Raw genomic sequence first — 23,238 nt, 5'->3', positions numbered from 1 at the left:
TTTGGCACTCCTCCTTGATTTACATTTATATTTCTTTTATATGTATATTTGTTGTACATTTGTTTCAGTCGTGTTAGAATTTTTGTTGCCCCATTTGGGATTTTCTTGGTAAAGATACTACAGTGGTTTGTCATTTCCTTCTCCAGCTCATTTTACAGATGAGGAAACTGAGACAAACAGGGTTAAGTAACTTGCCCAAGGTCACGCAACTAGTAAGTGTCTGAGGTCAGATTTGAATTCTGGAAGATGAGTCTCCCTGACTCCTGACCCATCACTCTATCCACAGCACCACCTAGCTGCCCTTGTCACAGTGACTATAACATTAAAACAATACTAATATCTGTAGGCAGTGCAAAATCCGCCAATTACACTCCACATAGTTAAGAAAAAACTTCATAGAGTTAGGAAACTATAATACATAAGTGATGCTGAAACAAAGCAAATAAATGTACAAGAGGAAATTAAAACTGGAGCACACAGCAATGCGATGCATCAGCAAACATATATAATTACATGCAAGGCAAACATTGCATGGGTAAGCACTGGCATTAAACCTAGGGGAGAATGTAAGAGTAGGGAGTCAGTCTAGTCAGTGGTGTCAAACTCGAATGGAAACAGATCTTTGTGCATTGCAATTGACTTAGAAAGCTACAAAATAACATTACCTATTTCCATTTATTTTGTTAAATATTTCCCAATTACATTTTAAACTGATTCCTGCGGGGCTGTAAATTTGATAACTCTAGACACTAGATAATTATCCTACCCCACTTAAAGTAGATAAAAATATGCTACACCCTGATATATTTATCAGAAAAGATCCCATGTTGATTTTCACAAGGTGTGAACATGAACTAGATATTTCTCTACCCGAAACAGAAAGTCTGTTCAAATTGGCTGAGGGACTTGGTCACACCCTATGGGGCCTGTATATAACCATCAAGCTAGTTGGAATAGTGGCGTCAAGTGGTTGGCTGTAAAGAGGAGATCCTGTGCCAGCTAAACCCCTGAGAAGGAATCCATTAGTGGGGAGGAGCAGAGCCCAAGGAACCAGCCTCCATTTCAGTCTTCTTCCCAACCCACTTGGCCAGAGGGGCGTCTGAAAGATGTAGGCTTTTACCTTAGGATCTGAGCAATGTCCCTGGAATGTTTGATGGCATATATTGTATACATCAGAAACCAAGAATAGACTAGATTCGATTAGGAAAGCAAATTCAAGGCTCAACAAAGAACCCAGCAGAAGAGCTAAAGAAAAAATTTTGGGTACTGCAGCAAAAGGGCTTCCCAGAGCAGTGAGTTACCCCTTCATCACTTGTCCTATTTAAGCTTGAGCAATCTTTCTCCTGAACTCTGTGTGTACTGGTGGGAGCAGGTGTCAAAGAGTTTGGGGGGAATGTAAGTATTACCTGTACTAGTAATATCACGGTAGTAAATACCCCTTTCTAAAAGCTCATTAAAAGTCTAGTTGATTTATTCAAACTGGTATTCATGGCAGAAAGCATGCTGGCAGAGGGACTTGAAAGCTATATGCCATCAGAAAGTTAGCCCCTAGTCTATCAGGGTTACCCCTTAGTGTCCTGTGGGGATGTAGAGGCTTGCTCTAGGGATCCAAAATATATACATACACACATATATATGTATGTATGCATGTATGTATGTGAGCTCAGTTAGGTGGCACAGTGATTAGAGGGCTAGACCCAGAGTCAGGAAGATTCCTCTTCCTGAGTTCAAATCTGGCCTCAAACACTACCAGTGTGACCCTAGGCAAGTCACTTAACCATGTTTGCCTCAGTTTCCTCATCTATAAAATGAGCTAGAGAAGGTAAACCACTTGGGCATCTTTGCCAAGGACACCCTGAATGAGGTAACAAAGAGTTGGACATGACTAAAAACAACTCAACAGCAGCAGCAAAAATCTTCATAATTATTATGATTGTACCCTCAACCTGACTACATTAGGGGCTGCCTAACAACAATAAAAATAATTCACAATGATATACTATATTTGGTCTTACAAATAACTTTTCGCACAATAATTTTCTGAGCTGGATAGTACAAGTATCAATAGCCCATTTTATAAAAGACAGAACTGAGACTCAGAGATGTTAAGTGACTCTCTCAGAGTTACACTACTAATAAAAGTCATATTTGGACCTTCACATGAATCATTTGACTCTATAACTGCTGGGAGGCTTTTGAGTCAGAGGACCTGGCTTGAATTCTTATACCCCCACTTCCCTACCTATGATACCTTGTGTAAGTTGTCTGGGCTTTGGTTTCCCCATTTGCAAAATGAGGGTGTTGGACTAAAAGACCTCTACAAGTCCCTTCTGCTTCTAAATCAATTATTCTATGATCTTCTCACTACATCTTGCTATCATGCCCTCCAAATCATGACACGGTAGCAATGGACAGAACAATAAGGAATTCCAGGCACCTTTCATAAAGCTATGGAAAACAAAGCATCACATCCATCAGTCAATTCAGAAAAAACAAGTTGACTGATTAGGATCATTTGACCATACTGTGTTTACTTTATGTAAACTTGTGCTTAGCTGTGGAAACCACCTAGGGAATTATTTTCTGATTGTGTGGCCTACTGTGGCGCTGAAATTAATTGCACACCTAATTCAGCACAGAACAAGCATTTCATAGTTGTGGAGTACTGACCTCATAAGAGTATTTGCATCTGGCCTCCAGGCAGAGCACAGTAAGGCTGTGTACCAGCCACCCGCAGCTCCTAAGCAGGGGCAGCCTTAGGCTCAAGACTGGGAGGAATAATGAAAATCTGGGAAATCAGGTGCTGCATTGTTTCGATAGTCAGATCTACTTTCTCCTGAACCTCTAAAAGGCAGGGTCACTCAAGCACTTATGAGATGCCTTTGTTATATTCCTATGGATACCCTGTGGCATGGGGATAACAGAGCAAGGAGGCCATGATGAATGTCACTTCTATTTAAAATATACCATTTTTACCTAGAAAAAGAACAAATTCAAAATCCCCAATTAAATACTAAATTAAAAATATTGAAAACCAAAGGAGATATTAATAAAATTGAAATTAAGAAAACTATTGAATTAATAAATAAAACTAAGTGCTGGTTTTATGAAAAAAAAAAACAACAAAATTGATAGACCCTTAGTCAATATGATAAAAAAAAAGAAAGAAAACCAAACTATGAGTATCAAAAATGAAAAGGGTGAATCTACCTCCATTGAAGAGGAAATCAAAACAATAATTAGGAATTATTTTTCCCAATTGTATGCACATAAATTTGACAATCTTAGGGAAATGGATGAATATTTACAAAGATACAAGTTGCCCAGATTAACTGAAGAGGAAGTAAATTACTTAAATAACCCCATCTCAGAAAAAGAAATTGAACAAGCCATCAGTCAACTCCCTAGGAAAAAATCTCCAGGGCCAGACGGATTCACTAGTGAATTCTATCAAACATTTAAAGAACAATTGATTCCAATATTCTACAAACTATTTGGGAAAATTAGTGAAGAAGGAGTCCTACCAAATTCTTTTTATGACACAAATATGGTACTGATACCTAAATCAGGAAGAGATAAAACAGAGAAAGAAAATTATAGACCAATCTCCCTCATGAATATAGATGCAAAAATTCTAAATAAAATACTAGCAAAAAGACTACAGCAACTTATCTCAAGAATAATACACTTTGATCAAGTAGGATTTATTCCAGGAATGCAAGGATGGTTTAATATTAGGAAAACCATCAGTATAATTGATCATATCAACAATAAAACTAGCAGAAACCACATGATCATCTCAATAGATGCAGAAAAGGCTTTTGACAAAATACAACATCTATTCCTATTAAAAACATTAGAAAGTATAGGAATAAATGGAGCCTTCCTTAAAATAATAGGTAGCATCTATTTAAAGCCATCAGCAAGTATTATATGTAATGGGGAGAAGCTAGAAGCATTTCCCATAAGATCAGGGGTGAAACAAGGGTGTCCACTATCACCCCTCTTATTCAATCTGGTCCTAGAAATGTTAGCAGTAGCAATTAGAGAAGAAAAAGAAATCAAAGGAATCAAATCAGGCAAAGAAGAGACCAAGCTATCACTCTTTGCATATGACATGATGATATACTTAGAGAATCCTAGAGAATATCAAGTAAAAAACTACTTGAGACAATAAATAAATTTGGCAAAGTTGCAGGATGTAAAATAAACCCACACAAATCCTCGGCATTCCTATATATTTCCAATGAAATTCAACAGCAAGAGATAGAAAGAGAAATCCCATTTAAAGTTACTGTAGACATTATAAAATATTTGGGAATCTGCCTGCCAAAACAAACCCAGGACCTATATGACCACAACTACAAAACACTTTTTACACAAATACAGTCAGATCTAACTAATTGGAAAAATATCAATCGCTCGAGGCTGGGTGGAGCTAATATAATAAAAATGACCATTTTGCCTAAATTAAATTATATATTTAGTTCCATACCAATTAATTTACCAAAAAACTACTTTATAGAGCTAAAAAAAAATAGTAACAAAATTCATTTGGAAGAATAAACGGTCCAGAATATCAAGGGAATTAATGAAAAGAAATGCTAGGGAAGGTGGACTAGCTTTACCAGATTTCAATCTGTACTATAAAGCAGCAGTCATCAAAACTACTTGGTACTGGCTGAGGAATAGAGGAGTGGATCAATGGAATAGATTAGGCACACGAGATTCAGGAGTCAACAACTATAGTAATCTATTGTTTGATAAACACCCAGACCCTGGTTTTGGGGATAAGAATTCACTATTTGACAAAAACTGCTGGGAAAACTGGAATTTAGTACGGCAGAAACTGGACGTAGACCATTATCTAATACCACATACCAAAATCAAGTTTAAATGGGTGCATGATCTAGGTATAAAGGTCGATACTGTAAGCAGTCTCATAAAACAAGGAATAGTTTACCTGTAAGACTTGTGGACAGGGGAAGACTTTATAACCAAACAAGAATTAGAGGGCATTATAAAATGCAAAATGGATAATTTTGAATACATTAAATTGAAAAGCTTCTGTACAAACAAAGCCAGTGTAACCAAGATTAAGAGGGAGGTGGGAAATTGGGAAAGAATCTTTATAGCCTATGTCTCTGACAAAGGACTCATTTCTAAAATATACAGAGAATTGAGTCAAATTTATAAGAATACAAGTCACTCCCCAATTGATAAATGGTCAAAGAATATGAACAGGCAATTTTCAGAGAAAGTAATTAAAGATATCTATAAGCACATGAAGAAATGCTCGAAATCACTATTGATTAGAGAAATGCAAATCAAAAAAACTCTGAGGTACCACATCTCACCAGTCAGATTGGCTAAGATGACAAAACAGGAAAATGACAAATGCTGGAGAGGACGTGGGCAAATTGGAACATTAATGCATTGCTGGTGGAGTTGTGAACTGATTCAGCCTTTCTGGAGAGCAATCTGGAATTATGCCCAAAGGGCTATAAATACTTTCATATCCTTTGACCCAGCAATACCACTCCTAGGGTTATATCCCAAAGAGCTCATAGAAGTGGGAGGAAGACCCATATGTACAAAAATGTTTATAGCAGCTCTTTTTGTGGTGGCAAAGAATTGGAAATTAAGGCGGTGCCCATCAATTGGGGAATGGCTGAACAAGTTGTGGTACATGCATGTTATGGAATACTATTGTGCTATAAGAAATGAGGAGCTGGGGCGGCCAGGTAGCACAGCGAGTAAGAGCACCGGCCCCAGTGTCAGGATGACCTGGGGGATCGAATCTAGGCTCAGACACTTACCATCCACCCAGAAACACCTGGCCGTGTAACCTTGAGAAAGTTACTTAACCCCAATTGCTTAGGGGTGGCCAGGTGGCTCAGCGAGTAAGAGCACCGGTCCCAGTGTCGGGATGATCTGGGGGATCGAATCCGGGCTCACTTAGCACCACACCCAGAAATAACTGGCCGTGTAACCTTGAGCAAGCTACTTAACCCCAATTGCTTAAAAAAAAAAAAAAGAAATGAGGGACAGTCTTCATATTTACCTGGAGAGGCTTATACAAACTGATGCTGAGTGAGACGAGTAGAACCAGGAGGAATTTGTACACAATTACAGACACAACATATGTGTGATGACCAACTTTGATAGACTGGACTCTTCTCAGCAATGCAGTGATATAAGTCAATCCCAAAAGACTCATGATGGAGAGAAATATGTGCATCCAGAGAAAGAACTAGAAAGAACTGAGTTTATATTCAGGTGGAAGCAAAATACCTGATTTTTTCCTTCTTTTGTTTGGTTTTATGTCCTCTTTACCATTTTTCTTTCCATCTGTTACAATCCGTCTTTATAACCTGACTAATATATAATGTGAAAGTATTTACAGATCTTATACTTGACTATATGCTGCCATGGCGGGGAAGGGAGAGAGGGGGACAAAATGTGGAACTCAAGGAATTGAATCCTGTAAACTAAAAGGAAATTTATAAAATAAAATAAAATATACCATTTTTAAGGGATCACCTTTACAAATCTTTCCTGGATTCTCACAAAGGGGTCTGGCCAACCATAATTAGTAAGAGGAGTAGCAGTGCATTGTAGTCTAGGTCTGACTTGGGTCATGGGAGCTTAGGTCTGGTACTGGAACCAAATGAGACATTTGTAGGGCGTTCAATAGTTAACAAAGTAAGGTTTATAGCCATAGTATAGAAAGGACATTCAATTGGGATATAGCAAATAGAGAGTACTTTCCACGTCCCCACCCCCAACTCCATTCCGTATGAAAATCACCTGGTGAGCAGGGAAGGCCCTGGTTACTCAAGCAGCTTTGGAACATTCACTAAGTATAAGGGCCTGAAAACACATAGGTGTTGTTGTTTTTTTTTATGCCCTTACATGACCAGATAAGCATGAGGCAAGCAAGAAATGATTCCAGTTACTCAGCATAAGCCTTAGCCCCGGGTCAATTAAATGTTGGTGAGGACTTCTTGCCTTTTAGGGAAAGAGCTAGCCTAAACTACTTGGCAAGGGGAGTGAAAGGGGGAATTCTGAAAGATATGCTATCACATCCCACCCCTTGGTAGGAAGGGTACTAAAGGTCTTCTAGGGGGCCTCCCAACATTTGAATGCTTTTAGGGCTGTTGCTGGACAACCTTATTCTTGGGAATTCAAGGAACCTTCCATAAGCAACACTGGAGGAAAAAGAAAGGAAAGAGATCTAAATTTAGAAGACAGAATAAAACAAAATGAACAAAAATGTGATAGACCCTGTAGGAATGACCAAATGTGGAGGACAATAAAGATAAGAAATCTTAGACTTTCATTTCTTCACTTACAAAGATGAGGTCCTGGATCTCAACAATCTAGTCTACATCTTCTGCAGCTCAAACTGGGTCACCTGATAACAAGTGGGCACAATGAGCCTGAGGAACACCAGGAAAACCGGAGATACTCTGCTGATGATGACATGTCCAGCATAGTAACTGATTTTTCATCACACTGAGGTCACCTATAGTAAGGCACCTAAGACAGTAGCACATTTTCCAGCAAAACCTATAGGTCAGAGACCTTATGGGCCATGGGGCCGTCTTCATCAGCATCACTACTTTCAACTGTATTGTTACCAGTCCTATCAAAACCATCTGCTTTCACTGCATATTTAAACACTACAAGCTCTGTCTCTATTCAAGATGCTGTACTAGCTTACATGCAACATTTTTATGCTGGCTGTTCAGATTCTCTATGATGATTAACAATAAACAAGGGACAGAAAGCCTGGATTTTTCTTTTTTCTTATTAGCATCTCCTAGCACTCACTGAGCTAATTTATAGTTATCAATAAGATTCACTGATGGGGCTCTTCTTACACCACCAAAAACACCCTTGACACAAGGTATTTTGATACTATATCTGGCTTCTCAATCACCCTGTGGTCTGTATCTGAATCTCTTTTCCCCACTTCAACCACAACATCAGCTAAAATGGTATCTTGTTCCAACTACCAACTAGTCACCTCTTATAGTTTGGGCCTGACTTAGGCTGGTCCTCAGGTAGTTCAAGTCTGATATTAGAATGAAATAAGGCACTCAAAAATCATTCAACAGTTAACAAAAGAACATTTAATGAGTCATAATTGTAGAAAGGATGCTCAACAAGAAAATGTACTTAATTCAGGTGGACAACCTTCCTCCTCTCATCTCCATATGGAAATGCATCAGATCAGGAAGGCAATGCCTAGTGATTCCCTTGGCCTCTATCAAGTCTGAAAGGCCCAATTCCAATGGGCTGGACTTTTTATTCCTTTTTATGTCCAAATAAACAACTACTCAGTAGCTAAGATGACATGATATATAGGGTACTGGGTCTGGAATCAGGAAGATCAGAGTTCAAATCCAGCCTCACATACTTACTAGATTTGTGACCCTGGGCAAATTGCTTAATCTCCCTTTGCCTCAGTTTCCTCATCTGCAAAATGGGGATAACAGCACCTACCTTCCAGGATTGTTGTGGCGATCAAATGAGATAATATTTGTAAAATGGATAGCACAGTACCTGACACATAGCAAGTGCTATATAAATTTTGCCTATTTATATATTTATTTATTTTACTTGGCTTGAGTCTTAGGTTGCTCAAGTCATGAGGACAATTTCTTGCCTTTGGGAGATAGAACTAGCCTAATATATGTGCCAGGAAGTTGGGATACCCTGACAGATATCGATTCAATCATGCAATGGCACCATTGTTCCTTCTGGAAAAAGACTATCACTGTTCATTATTTTATCCCCAGTACTTAGCATATGGTTATACATATCCCAGGATTTTATTCAAGATTTTTAAGTGAATTGAATTGAATATGCCCTTGAACATTCCTCTTACATTTTTTACATTCTTTCAAAGTGGTTTCACAACTTCGATCTTATATTATTCTGACAGTGCTTCATGTGAGCTAGGGATTAACATAAGGGTTTTAAATAAGAGGAAATTGGAGCAGAGTTCTAGGAAACTTCCTTAAAGTCCCCCATTATATTAGAACTAAAATTCTGGTTTGTGGACTCTCTGACTGTCAGAGATCCCAAGACCCTACCCAGAACTATATCATTGAGGATGAACTAAAAAATGGGACTGATTTGTTGTATTTCATTTCTGTGATTCCATACCAGACTGAATCAGCCCATGGTGTGTCTCCAGGGATGGGGAACCTGTAGCCTTGAGGTCACATGTGGCCTTCTAGGTGTGACCTTTTGACTGAGTCCAAGTTTTACAGAACAAATCCTTTAAGGGGATTTGTTCTGTGAAGTCTGGATTCAGTCAAAGTGCTGCACTTGAGGACCTAGAGGGCACATGTGACCTCTATGCCACAGGTTCCCCACCCCTGACTCTAACCTATGATATCAATGCCATGTGAGTGGGACCTGAGGTAACAGGCTGCATCCATTGCCTCCTTCTTTTCTCTTCTCTTTCTCTTCATCTTCCTCTTCCTTGCTCCCTCTTACTTCCTTATTCCCCTCTTCCTTCTCTACTTCCTATCTTCTTTTCCTCTCTCCCTATGCATTAAACACACTGTGGTACCAGATAGCAGTTTCATTGGAAGCACACAGGGCTAAAATAGAGGTTGACCCTTGCTCTCTTGCAAAATCATCCTCAATTTAATGAAATTCCTTCAGATAAAATTAAATCCTTTCTGGATCCAGAATTCAATAGCGCTGTTAGTACCTAATTGCTGAATATTGAATTGTAATTTTCTTGAAGTCAAGAATATTTCTTCTATGTCCTTTAAATCTATAACATGACTGACAATACAGTGCTCTGAATACAGTAGGTGCTCAGTAAATTCTGTTGACTGATTCACTGTGAAGCTGTCCTTTTGCCCAAGTACTAAATTTGGAGCCCATGTTCCCCAAAGTGTATCAATCCACCTTGGCTAGCATTCCCTGATTTTTTCATTCTCCCCACCTCACAGCATGGAAGATAGGTAGAGCTCTGAGGGGATATTATTACTATGACTTATTCACTGCCTTCAGGTCATGCTGTCCCCTCCCCACCTCCAACATATGCACTGAAATTAAGGCTCTTTTTGTGTATTTTCTATGACGTCTTCCAATTCTCTGTGAGCTGTTGTTTTCTCCCTGTCACCATGCTCTTATTGCATTATAAATGTATTTTAGTCTTTGCAATGCGTGCTTTTTTCATTTGACTCAGATATTCCCTTATACTGTTCCTGTAACTCCCTTAATCAGATGCTGAATCCACTGGGGCCTCTGTAGCTAATGCTCTTTTCACAGGGCCTGAGTTCATTCTGTATTTTCCAGGACTCTGATTTATTTGTTACTCATTAGACCATCTTGGGCTTCCTTGGTCCCAGTAGGTTTTGAATTGACTTCTAACTTTGTCTCGGCATTTCTCCATTCTTTCCCTGCTGTGATTACATTTCATTTACACAATATTATGTGTGTATTTGTGATCATGGCACTGAAGTATCTTGAGGAATGGGAGCTCATGTTTTCATGGGCACTAGGGAGAGGAGGGAGGGAGGAGACACTCTAAATGGAGCTCAGTTACTTGACATGATATGCTGTCTCTGAAAAGGGGAATATAACCAGGCAGGGACACAGTGACAGGGTATAGAAAGAGAAAAAAAGAAGGAAGGAGAGGTAAATGATGAGCTCACCTAGGTTGCAGGGAATACTAATCATCATCATCATCAAAATTGACATTTGCAAATTACTTAAAGCTTCCAAAACATTCTATTTCATTTGCCTCACAACAACCAATGGATTAGCACCATAGGTACTTCTTGAGGGCAAGAAAATGTCTATTTTTCACATGAGGAAACCAAGCCTCAGAGAAGTAAAGTAACTTGCTCAATGTCACACAGCTAATAAGGGTCTTAAGTAGGAATTGAACAAAGGCCTCACTGAATCGAAACTCGACCCTCTTGTCTGCTATATCAGCGGCTTAAAACTCAAACAAAAACACTAAACCCTCCATAAGGATCCCTGCTGGCTGCCTATCAACTCAAAGAACCACATATTTACATTATCTATGTTCTAAGTGTATTTCTTTTTATTTTGTTAAATTCCATTATTTTTATTATATTTGTCAAACATTTTAGTCTGGTTTGGGAATACTGAGGAAGATGGAACCACAAGTCCCGTGTTTAGTGCCCACCCCATGGCCACAGGACTCTAGCCTCTGGGATTACTCCTGGCAGGTAGAGAGGCTGCCTTAATTGAAGGCGATGGGATGAAACAAGGAAGGTCAAAATCAAGATTGCGGTCACCCAATTGCTTTAAAATGGTGCTTAGATTTCCTGACGATGATATGAATAAAATTCACAATCTCACTTCTTGCATAGCAAACAATTCAACAGTCATTATTAAGCACCTACTCTCCTGGGGGGTGGGAGGTGGGGGATGAGGGCAGAGAAGGGACACATAAGCTTCATGTGCTGGGTAAGAGTAAAGGGAAAAGGAAAATGTAATGCCCACTCTAGGGTAGATAGACCTACTCTTATCATACACCATCCTACTCAGACTTTGTACTGGACACTGGAGATACTAAGACAGAAATGGAACAATTCCTGCCCTCAAGGAGCTTAAATTTGGGGTGGGGAGGTGGGGAAGGGTTTGGGAGGGGCCATACACTGGGAATATAAAGATACAATGGAAATACAAAGCAAATACACAGCATATTCTTGGTGGGGAGGGCATTAATAAGTGGGGGAGGAGGGCCAGGATGAAGCTGGTTCCTCATAAAAGGTCTAAGAAGCAGAGGGGAGGGGCACATTGCTCCCCAGGTTGCCCTTCTGACTTTCTATCATGCAGCAGAAGCCTCTTCACCCAGGGAGTTTTACCATACCCCTGCCCTTCTCTGAGAAGACCCTCCACCCCTACTTGGCAGATGCCTCAATGAACTTCCATGGCCACCCAGGTTAGTCAGGTCTCCCATCCTCTCAAGTCTGTACTTCTGAATCTCTGGATTTTCTCTACCATCCCTCTTACTCTGCCCCTACCCCTGGACCCCAGGGACTAAAGTACCTCCATCTCTTCCCAGCCCCCACCCCCTTTGTGAGCCCCTTAAGGGCAGGGATTGTCTTTCTTTCTGCTTATATTGATACTGAGGTCGTTGTCACAGTGGGTAGAAGCCCTGGGTGTGCAGTCACAAAGACCTGAGTTCAAATCTGCACTTACTAGCTACATGACTCTGGGCAAGTAATTTATTTTCTGTTTACCTCAGTCATGTTGGTCCTGTTTGAGAACGAATGACTACCAACCTCAGTTTTCCTGTCAGTAAGTAATAAAAGCAAGTCCTTCCCAGTTTTATTGTGAGGATCAAATAAGATAATTGATAAAGTGCTTGGCTGAGTGTGGGGCACATAGCAAATCCTGTATAAAATGTTAGCTATCCTTATTACCTCACAGGGAGATATGTGTAAAGCACTTAGCATTATATGCTTGACGCAGAGTAGGTGCTATATGTTAGCTGTTATTATTATTCCCACAGCTCAGCACAGTGCCTGGCACACAGTAAGTGCTTAATGAATATTTGCTGATTGTAGCTGATGCTGACTGCATTCCAGGCATGGGGCGTAATCTGTAGAAAGGCATGGAAATGGGAGAGGAAGGGACATGTGGGAGGGACAACCAGAAGGTCAGATTGGTTAGAAAGTGGGATGTGTGAAAGAGAGCAATATGTAATCAGTCTAGAAAGAGAAGCTGGAAACAAATTGTAAATGACAGAAGAGTTTCTACTTTATACTAAAGATAACAGGGAGTCTCTGAAGTTTTTTTGATCAGAAGAGTGACACAGCCAGATCTGTGCTTGGGGTATCTCTGTGTGGCAGCAGTCTGGGGGATGGAGTAGAAAAAGAAAGTACTCAGAAGAAAAAGAAAAACACTGGGCAGTTCTTCAAAACCACTTTTTACCTGATGTAGCCTAACCTTCCTTAAGTATGGGTTTTTGCCTAACATTATTGTAATTAAATTAAAGCAGATTCTTAAATTAAATTTTGTCTGGACATAATAAGAAAGAACTATTTTGGCCTCGTTTTTCTTGGTTTCTTTGGCAATTTTTTTTGATCTTGTGAAGTACCAAAGGCATCCAGGTAGACCAAGCTAATCAGGCTTATTCAACCTCGACAACTCAGCAGGACCTTATAGGAAGAAAGGAGGGAGCTCCACTGAAGCCATAATTAGGTGCTGAGGGTAATTATCATTTGCTTAATTGGCAGAGAGGAGCTATAGTCATCACAAATTCTAATCTCTCAGTACCCACACTTTAAAATTAGTTCAAAGACTTTCTTTTCCCTCTAGAAGCTACTCATAAGTATAGAGAGTGACCACTAGGTGCCTTTGCTATATAGAGGGAAAATTTATATACTAATCACAGTTTGAAGTAGTCAAAATAAATTTCATATATGCTCTACCCATAATGCCTATGAGGTAGCAGGATAAGGCATAAATAAAATAAACAAAACACCACCCAACTTGATTTTTTCTCTTTGTTTCAACATTGCTTCCTAGTAACAGTATTTTTTCTAGAGGTACCCACCAAAATAGTAGGGGGGAATCCTTTTCTGGGTGAGACTACTAATAAGCAAAGAAATATAATAATAAAAATGATTTTGTTGCTCATTATTTCAGTCGTGTCAGATTTTTGTGACCCCATTTGGAGTTTTCTTGGCAGAGATACAGGAGTAGTTTGCTATTTCCTTCTCCAGCTCATTTTACTGATGAGGAAACAGGTAAACAGGGTTAAGTGACCTGCCAGGGTCACATAGCATGTCTGAAGTTGTATTTGAACTCAGATCATCCTGACTCCAGACCCAGCACTCAGGTCAGGATAGGCCCTAAGATCAGGATAGGAAACAACAATTTTCCTAAAGTTTTGGGGTCAAGGGAGCTACTTGTGAAGTTAATAATCAGAGAAATCCAGTTCTGCTACTTTCTATATATGTGACCTTGCATAAGACACTTCATCTCTGTTGGCCTTGTCTCAATTTCCTCATCTGTAAAATAAGACTGGATTAGATCACCTCAAAAGTCCCTTTCAACTCCAAACCTCCTAAAACTGCTTCCCTGCTTTTTGGCGAGGTTATACCAAAACAATGACAGTAAGATAATTAAGACGACTTTTCTTCATTTCGGAGATTATCAGTGTGAGAGCTAGAAGAGACCTTAGAGAGCATCTATTCCAACCCCTTTCATTTTACAGATATTGGAAACTGAGGCTGAGTGGTTACATGATTTAAATAGTCAAGGTCACACAGTGAATCTGTGGCAGGAGGGGCAGTCAAACGGAAGGCTTTCTCCAATATCCCACTGTCTCCCTACTTCTGGCAAGACAAGCTAGCTGGCATCTTACAACTCTTATGAACAATTTCTTCCTAATGACTAACCTTTGCCCTTTTTCTTTACAGCAGTGACATGAGTTTTATTGTTATTACATATCTTGGAGGAAGGGGAATGGACTCCTCAAGGCAATACTGCCCCCTTTAAGAAACAGGTTTTTTTTGGGGGGGAGAGAAAATAAGGGGAGCTGTTCTCCCTTCTAAATTATGTCTAGTTCAATTCAGTTCCTGGTCCCAATTTCCACGTCCAAATAGATTTTTCCTTAGTCACAGATTTTCGTGTAATCTCTCAATAAGTTGCATGAGTACTTCATCTTCCCTATCCCTTAGTTTTTTGTTGCTTTGTTTGCTTGCTTTCTTGAAGAAGTGTCATTCATTCAGCTGGCAGTGACTGATTTTTTCTGAAATTCTTCTGTTGTTTTCTTCCCTCAATATTTATGAATTAGAAAACACCCTCCTCTGAATGCCTTGAAGATGCTGCATCTCTTAATTCCCCCAAGTCTTCTCTTGAAGTTTAATATCCTTGTGCTGTAGTCTCTAAGCCCATTTCTTCCTCTACTGATTTCTGCCCATCCATGGCCACTGGTGACAAGCTCTCCCATCATTCTCAATCAGGGCTGCCCTGTCAGTCAGGGAAAGATCTGGTACATATTATTATGCATGCAGGCTTCTGGGAACATACAGAAGGTTATTCTCCAGTTTCCAATGACACTACCAGAAAGAACAGATAGTAGTGGCACCAGCTGATGTTTTCAATGTTTTTCTGAGGATAGGAACATGAACTAGAAAACCACACAAATAAGCATGGAGATCTAGCCAGTAATTATAGACATATTCACTTAGTAGCAATGGAGAAAAGAACAGTGGCAGGAAAAAATAGGAATGATGTTTATAGCCCCCCTACCACATGGATCCCTAGAAACCTCTCTAGTCTGAAGAACCCTCTTGGTTAGCATCTACCTCAAATTATACTTAGAGGTCCCCCAACAGCATGAGTATTTTTACTAGCCAGTCAGCAAACATATGAATTCAAAGAAAAAGATATTTAATTAAACAGCATGGCAAATAAGATAAAAAGAGAAGATTCATTCTCTCTCATAAACACATGCTATCCACTCTTTCACAGGTTACCACACTATAAACAGGGGATGGTACATGCATATAAAGAACATGTATAACTATGGAACACATTCAGAGGGCCTACATGCAAAGGAAATATCAAGCAGAGAACATGCATGTAGGGGCACATGCAAGAAGCCCATATGTCCAGGGCTTTATACCTTTATACCTCCCAATGGCGCAAAACCACCATAATGTCATTATGCTGCTCTGAGTTGGGCACTCATCTCCAGTCTCTAGTGGATATTCCATTGTCTCTACTGGGTATCATTTCCTAGCTCTTCCTTGCATTGCCTGGTCTAGGTAACTGGTCTTTTGGTGGCCAGCTTCTCTCTGCTACAGTGCAGTAGCTATAGAAAGCCTCTCACTGACAAAGACTGGCTAATTGTTAGTGTAGTGGCTAGGGCTAGCTGCCACTGCCCCCATCTGGCAACCAGCAAAAGCCAGCAAGAGCCTCCAGAACTCTGTCTGTTCTTTTGAGCATCTTTGTCTTGGAGCCAGCAACAGGTCCTTGGACCCAAGCACCTATTGACTTGATGTTAGAAAATTCCTCTAAAGGCTTATTAAATTGCTGGTTGTGATTGTTCTTCCCCCCTCCCCCGCCTCCTCCCACCGCACAAAAACAACAACAACAATAATTTTGGTGACAATGCCCTCTAAAATCTCATAGGAGCTATTCTGGAACTGAGGTGACAAAGCTCTCTCACTGCCCAAGATTCTCAATTGACATGCAAATGAATTTAGGCATGAGAACAAAAAGGACTAGATGAAACTGACAGGCCATCTGTTCCCCCCACACACATGCACACTACCCATCCCACCCCATTCTACACCTCTACCTTTTTATGTACGTATAGCTGCCTGATGTAAAACTGATTACAAACTTTATTATTTATACTACATTTACAACTTAGAAAATGTTTTAGAGTTTTTTTTGACCATAGCATCTCATGAAACTTGTTCCCAAGGAGCAAAGGAATTGCAATTTATTTCAATGGAGAGAGTGATCATATGGACGAAAGCATGTATCTTCTGAAGTATTGCTTTAGTCATGAGAAACATGAGGACTGAAAAGAAATGGCTCAACACATACTTATAGCTTCATTAATTTTAAGGGGTTTTTTTGTTCCATCATTTTCAGTCGTATCCAACTCTCTGTGATCCCATTTGGGGTTTTCTTGGCAGAGATATTGAAGAGATTTGCCAATTCCTTTTTCAGCTCATTTTACAGATGAGGAAACTGAGGGAAAGAGGGTTAAGTGATTTGCCCAGATTCACACAGCTAGGAAGTGTCTGAGGCCAGATTTGAACTCAGGAAGATGAATCTTCCTAATGTCACACCTGGCTCTCTATCCACTATGCCACTTCGATGCCCTGTAGGGACTTTGACAAACTTTAATTTCATGACAGACAATTCCTACTTTCTATTGCTTCTCATTAAGGTCACAAATCTGACAGAAGGGCCTCAAAAAGAGCAAACATAAGGCCTGGAGAACATGAAGTATGTTTTATTGTCCCTAAAACTCTGAAATGATCAACCTGAAGTAGCTGGTTAGGCCCATTCTGCAACTTCCTAAGATCTTTCAAGGCTCAGATCTGGAAAGTCTGCCTTCAACTACTTCAGAAAATAATTCCAATGAAACAGTACTGCTCAGCCTTGGTTACATTTCATGATGATCACCCATATTTCTACTAGGCATATTCACAATTTCCTTTCCATTCCTGTGCTTGCAAACACAAGCTAAGTCCAAGAGGTCTCATGAGCAAGAACCTTGTTCAGTTCTCAGTTCTTTACAGAACCTCCATGACAGGACAAATGATAAAATGTGAAAAATCATGTTGCAAAAAAGGAGGTAAGTTTGACCCCATAACCCCTCTGAACTTTGGCTTCCTAGATCTATAAAATGAGAACCATAACACCTGCAATCCCCTCTCTCCCCAGAGCCCAAAGTGGTATTTGGGGGTAGGGTGGACTTTGAAATGTTGGTATATATGTCCTTGCAGTACCTTTGGGGAAAATATTCTTTTGTAAAAGCTAATCTTACTTAAATAGTTAAATGGAACTGGGTTGCTTAGACTCCTAAGAAGGAGCATCTTAGTAGGGGATTGAGCCAGTGGCAAAGAGGAGGGATCCCATCCCCAACCTCCTAAGGGGACAGGAGAACACTAGGGAAAGGGTGGAGATGTATGTAACACTCCTGGCCTACTGGCATTAAGATTGCAGTCATCAAAGAGAGTAGAAATGAGGGCTCAAAGGACATCCTATGACTAAAAGCACAGAAGCTTTAGTCACTGGACTGTTATGATACCTATTTGTTAAAAAAAAAAAAAAGCTGCTCAGAGGCTGTTTTAATCTCATTACTGTTAATTGGCTGTGTTTCATACAGGTGAGACTATCAGATACTTGCCCTTTAAGTAAAAGTGTTGTAAGTACATGCATCTACTTTGTACTATCACAACCTTTTTGCAATAAAAATTCATGGTCTTTTGTTCATAATCACCCAGCTAGAGAACCACAGTGAGAAAGCTAACTTTATGCTCACAAACACTAGACTGTCTTCCCTCCTTCACTCCTTAGGTAGAAAGGTTTGTATGAATCCACACTTAGTTTTAAGCCCAAACATTTTAGTTTACCTCACTGGTGTCATTTTCAGACAGTCCAGTATTATAAAGAGATATAATCTTTTCTTGAGTTTAAAATGATGACAACAAAAATTAAAACATAACTGCATATTTTATGAGGATTTTCTTTTTCTTTTTTGTACAATGGGAGAGAAAGTAAACACTTGTTAATTGAAAAAGATGAACTGAGGGGCGGCTAGGTGGCACAGTGGATAGAGCACCAGCCCTGGAGTCAGGAGGACCTGAGTTCAAACCCAGCCTCAGACTTTAACACAAAAACTAGCCGTGTGACCTTGGGCAAGTTACTTAACCCCAATTGCCCTCCAAAAAGCAAAAAAATAAAAGTATATTCAAGGTCTATTTATGTTCCTATAGTATAGGTAAAACTCTAGTGCTCTGTCTACTCTTGTCTAATGGGACAAAGGAAATGTAGCTCTCCCCATGCCTTCCCCAGGGAAATTATTACTTTTTTTTTTTTAAGAAATTTCTATTTTGCTCTACTAAATTCCTACTTCTTTGCTTCATTGTGGCAGAACCCTAGGTTCTCAAATGCCATGGCCAATGGAATGAAAGCAGTTAGGTCACGAAAGTTGGCCTAGCAAGTTGGAAAGGCATCATATATGGGTCTGATGTCAGACTGTTGCCTACCTAAGCCTGGAGAGGTTCTGGAGGAGGTTGGTCATCAATTGGATGATGAATTTTTGAGGCTGTTACTCAAGAAAATGTAAAAAGGGGGTGGGGTAAGCTGTGCTAAGTTAGTGGAGGGAACACTCTAGGATTTTGGACAGTATGCCATCTTCAGGTAGGTGATAGCTTCTTTTTCTGATATATTTTCTCCCCAACGCTGAGGTTCTCTGTTCCCCAACAAACATTAATAACATAGTGCTATGAGGTTTGCAAAACACTTACATATATCCTCTAACTGTCCTCTGTCCCCACTGCCAACTCTCTGACACCTTCAGTAAGGGAAAAGTACCTCAGAGATCTGAGGAAGTAAGTCTGAAATCCTTCCGACCTGGTGTAGAGTGAAATGGATCCTGGGTGTGGACTGGATGGTCTCAGATGTCCCTTTTCCCTACACATATATGTTCCTATTATTTTATGGAGAGCTCAAAATGATAGTTTGGTTTATTACAAGTGAGGCTCTGAAGGGAAGTTACAAATAGGGTGGGTTGTGGTAGGGGAGAAAAATTAAACCCCACACGACAACCTTTTAAATTCTTTCTTGTATGAGGAAATAATTGGAAAATACCATTTTTTTTTTTAGGTGTGGAGAACTAGTAATGAATGGCACTCCCTGGAGTTTGTAGAGAGTCCCCAAGTCAGGGAAATGCAGCTTACCACAATTAATTTAGAAGTTATTAAATAAAGACTTAATTTGCTAAATAAATCATTTTTGCTCACCCACCAGAAGATTATTCTCATTTCTTTCCCTCAATTGCAATTTCTATAATCATTCTTTTAAACCTTTCATGCCAAAAAAACTGCACCCAGGAAGGAGCTGCTTCATACCCTTATGTCATTCTGTCATTTGCCTCTAGGCCACAACCATATTATCAATCACAGAGACATTCATTCAACTAGCCTAGGAAGAGACTTCCACTGAAGGGTCAGCACTGACATGATAACCCAGATAGAAAGTCCTGTCTGTCTCTCACCAGTGAGATCAGCCAAACATCCAAGCTTCATGCTGACATGAGTAGAGGGTCATATTAAACAAACAAGTATGAATACAAGTCACCATTGTGGAGGCCTATGAACACATATACATACATACCTATCTATGTACATGGCCTTTGTATTAGAACATGAAGATTCTGACTATAATTGGTGTCAATATGAAGGTGTGGCTAAAAAGCTGGATGTATACACAGGTAAACATGCTTTATTCCTTACACATTCTCCTTAAGAAGGTTCTCTGGCGTTTGGAGGCCTGGGGAGGGGGGGGGAGGACTGGGGAAGGAAGCAGTAAATTTTCCCAGCTCTGTGACTTATTCCAGAGTGAAGATGCCTGAATTGGAGGTTGATTCAACCCTTACCCCCTCCCACTATTTCTTGCCAGACCCCAGATTCCCAGATAATGTTCCATTCCATCGGGCCATCCATCAGGACACTTGGGACTAACCAGCATGAACATTCTGGTCTCTGCTTTCCATGTATGTATTTCTCCTCTTCACCTCTATCCCCAAACACACACTTTTTGCCTCCTGACCAAGGAATACTAATTAAATTGATATTTATGGAAATTAGAGAAAGGAATGAAATAGAAAGTGGAGAACCCCTCCTTTTCCTTTCCCTGTCCTGGACTTGCTCAGATTTCCCTGGAAACTCCCCTTCTCTTCAACCTTCCTGTCAACATCATGTACCCTTGATCCCCCACCAAATGGTTACTGAACACTCATCCCACTCCCACAGGAAGGTACCCAGAGCACCCACTTTTCTCCTACATGTAGGCCCTTCCTTTCTCCACCATAGTCATGAGCCTAGGCTTTTCTAGCCCTGCAGCTACAGGGTGGATATAGCTGTTCACAACAATTCAGTAAGCAGAGAAACACCAACTATAATCATTTCATTAAGATTGAGGACCACCTGGCCTTACCATCTGTCCTGCCATTGCTCCCTAGGGACCACCAGACTGTACCATCTGCTCAGCTATTGTACCTTCAGACCTCCCTCCCCAACCCCCACGCCACCCTCACCACCACAATGCCATCTACTTTAGAAATGTATCCGAAGGCTCTCTGGGCCTTGCCATCTGCCCTGGCTCAAGATCCCACGGACCCCTGGATCTTTCTATCTGTCCTACAGATAAATTCTTCCATAAATGTTGTCTCCCTCAGTGAAAGAGCAAGGATTGTCTTGCTTTTATATCCATCCATCTCTCTCTCTCTCTCCTCTCCTCCTCCTCTTTCCTTATTGTTTAGCACAGTACTTGGCATATAGTAAGTGCTTAATTAATCCTTTTTCATTTATTCATTAATGCATGTGTTAAATCATTACATGCTAGTAGGAAGGAAATGACAATTTACTGCCTTATGGCTCCATTCACAACCCCTATGATGGCCTAGATAAATATTTCTTTCCCTGTCCACTGCCTCCAGGAATGGGCTTCATCCCTATGGTAGAATATAAGCTCCTTGAGGGCAAGAACTTTATATTTCTTTGTATCTAGAATTTAGCATGGAGATCAGCTCATAGTTTGTGCTGAAAAAATTGCCTGTTGATTACCTGATCTTTGGCTCAGGACTGGTATCATTATTTGTGGGGCTTTTTAATACTCACCTCATACCTCCAACTTTTGGATTTGTGGTTGTTCAGAAGCCAGGGATACAGATGTGACTGTACATAGTTGGAAACCACTAAATATCTGTTGTTGCTTTTGACAATGAAGAAGAGGAGGATGGCGGAAATCCTAGAATTATGGGATCATATATCTAGATTTTGGGAGGACCAGTCTAGGTCATCGTCCAGAGGCCATCCAGTCTAACCCTCTCATTTTACAAATGAGGAAACTGAGGCCCAAGGAGGGACCTCAGCTGAATAACTTATTTAAGGTCACACAGTCTAAGAGAAGATATTTGCATAGATATACAAGGTGGTGGTTGTTGTTAAGTCATTTTTCAGTTGTGTTTGACTTTTCATGATCTCATTTGGGGTTTTCTTAGCAAAGATACTGGAGTGGTTTGCCATTTCCTTCTCCAGCTCATTTTACGGATGTGGAAACTGAGGCAAACAGGGTTAAGTGACTTGGCTAGGGCCACAAATCTAAGAAGTGTCTGAATCCAGATTTGAACTCAGGAAGATGAGTTTTCCTGACTCCAGGTCAGGCATTCTATTCACTGTGCCACCTCGCTGTCCCCTATATATACAGTAGCATATGACTTTGAGGGGTTTCTTTTTCATTAAAAATTTTTTTGACATGTTTTATAGTATAGATTTTTTTTCTATATTCACATTCCTCAACTTATAGACACTGACAACCTGAGTCCAGTTCCTCAAATGGCACACAAAACTCTCTGTAATCTGACCCCAACCTAACCATTAAAAGTTTTCTTCAGCTATTCCTCAATACAAATCCCTCAATCCATGTATAGGAAGGTCTTTCCACAGTACCTTCAAACCATCATACTCTCTTCTACTCCAAGTCTTTGCTCATACCAAAAGCCCTTCTGTCCTTCCCCTTTCCTCCTCATCCCTGGAATGTGCTTCCTCTAATTCAAATAATTAGTTATCCTCCTGGATGCAAGTCACATTCCATTTCTTCCCCATACCTTTCCATGACTTCCCTGCTCCCCCTCCCCCACTGGTTTCTCTTTCTTTGAACTCTGATCCTGGTAGGGATTATCTCTTATGCTTCTGTGGGGAGAGCAGTGATTTTGTTGGCAGTCACTAACTCTGCCCCTGCCTCTGCTGTCTTTTTCCAATAAAATTACAGAGTTGACCCATGACCCCTGGGCAGCAATCAGAGAAGTGACTGAAATGGAAAGGAGTCTCAAAGAGAATGTTCTCAATATAACTTCAAAGAGCAGACCGAATCTAAGGAGTAGCCTAAAGGCAGAAAGAAAGCAGTTTAAAAAACAGCCTAAGGTCCTGGGCTGGCTTTCAGAAAACTGGATGGGTGTGGCTAAGGGAGGTACGGCTATGGGGGAGGGGCTACGTGGGTACTGCATAAGATAGAAGCCCAACCAAGAGAACTGAAGTTACAGCATCAGAGAGTACATTTTCTCCAAAGAGCAAAGGGAAATGGGAAAAGGCCATCAGGTCCCAGGAACAAGAACTCCAGATTACTCATTCTTCATGTTAGAGTCCATTTTCCCCTTGAAAATTTGACTTATATGAAGCAGCACAACAGAGGGTAGCCCATGTTGCAGCACATCATTTATTGAGTTCACTCAAACAGCTGATTACCTCCGTCGCCAGGCTTCAGCTGAGCTGCTGCCCTACAAACATGCATGGCTTTGGTTAGGACCATAGTCTTCTAGCTAGTAAGGACTTCAGAGGTCTTTTAGTCCAATATCCTTATTTTAAAGACTAGAGAACTGAGGTCCAGAAAAGTTAAGTAACTTGTCACACAGATAGTAAGTGGCCAAGTCAAATTCTCCTGGATCTAACCCTAGTATTCGTGCTG

The 23,238-nt window shown here is 40.3% G+C and overlaps 1 protein-coding gene across 4 annotated transcripts in view; it reads right to left on the bottom strand.

Moving 5' to 3' along the window:
* Positions 1-23,238, bottom strand: part of RGS7BP (regulator of G protein signaling 7 binding protein) — a 136,825-nt gene that overhangs the window by 34,688 nt on the left and 78,899 nt on the right. The gene's annotated exons all lie outside the window — the stretch shown is intronic.

The sequence above is a fragment of the Petaurus breviceps genome, unplaced genomic scaffold (genome assembly GCF_028583685.1).
Source record: "Petaurus breviceps papuanus isolate PSGF00001 unplaced genomic scaffold, PetGlider_PUasm1.0 229, whole genome shotgun sequence".
NCBI lineage: Eukaryota > Metazoa > Chordata > Mammalia > Diprotodontia > Petauridae > Petaurus > Petaurus breviceps.
Note: the sequence above shows the minus strand (reverse complement) of the source record. Positions and strands in the feature narration are given on the sequence as shown.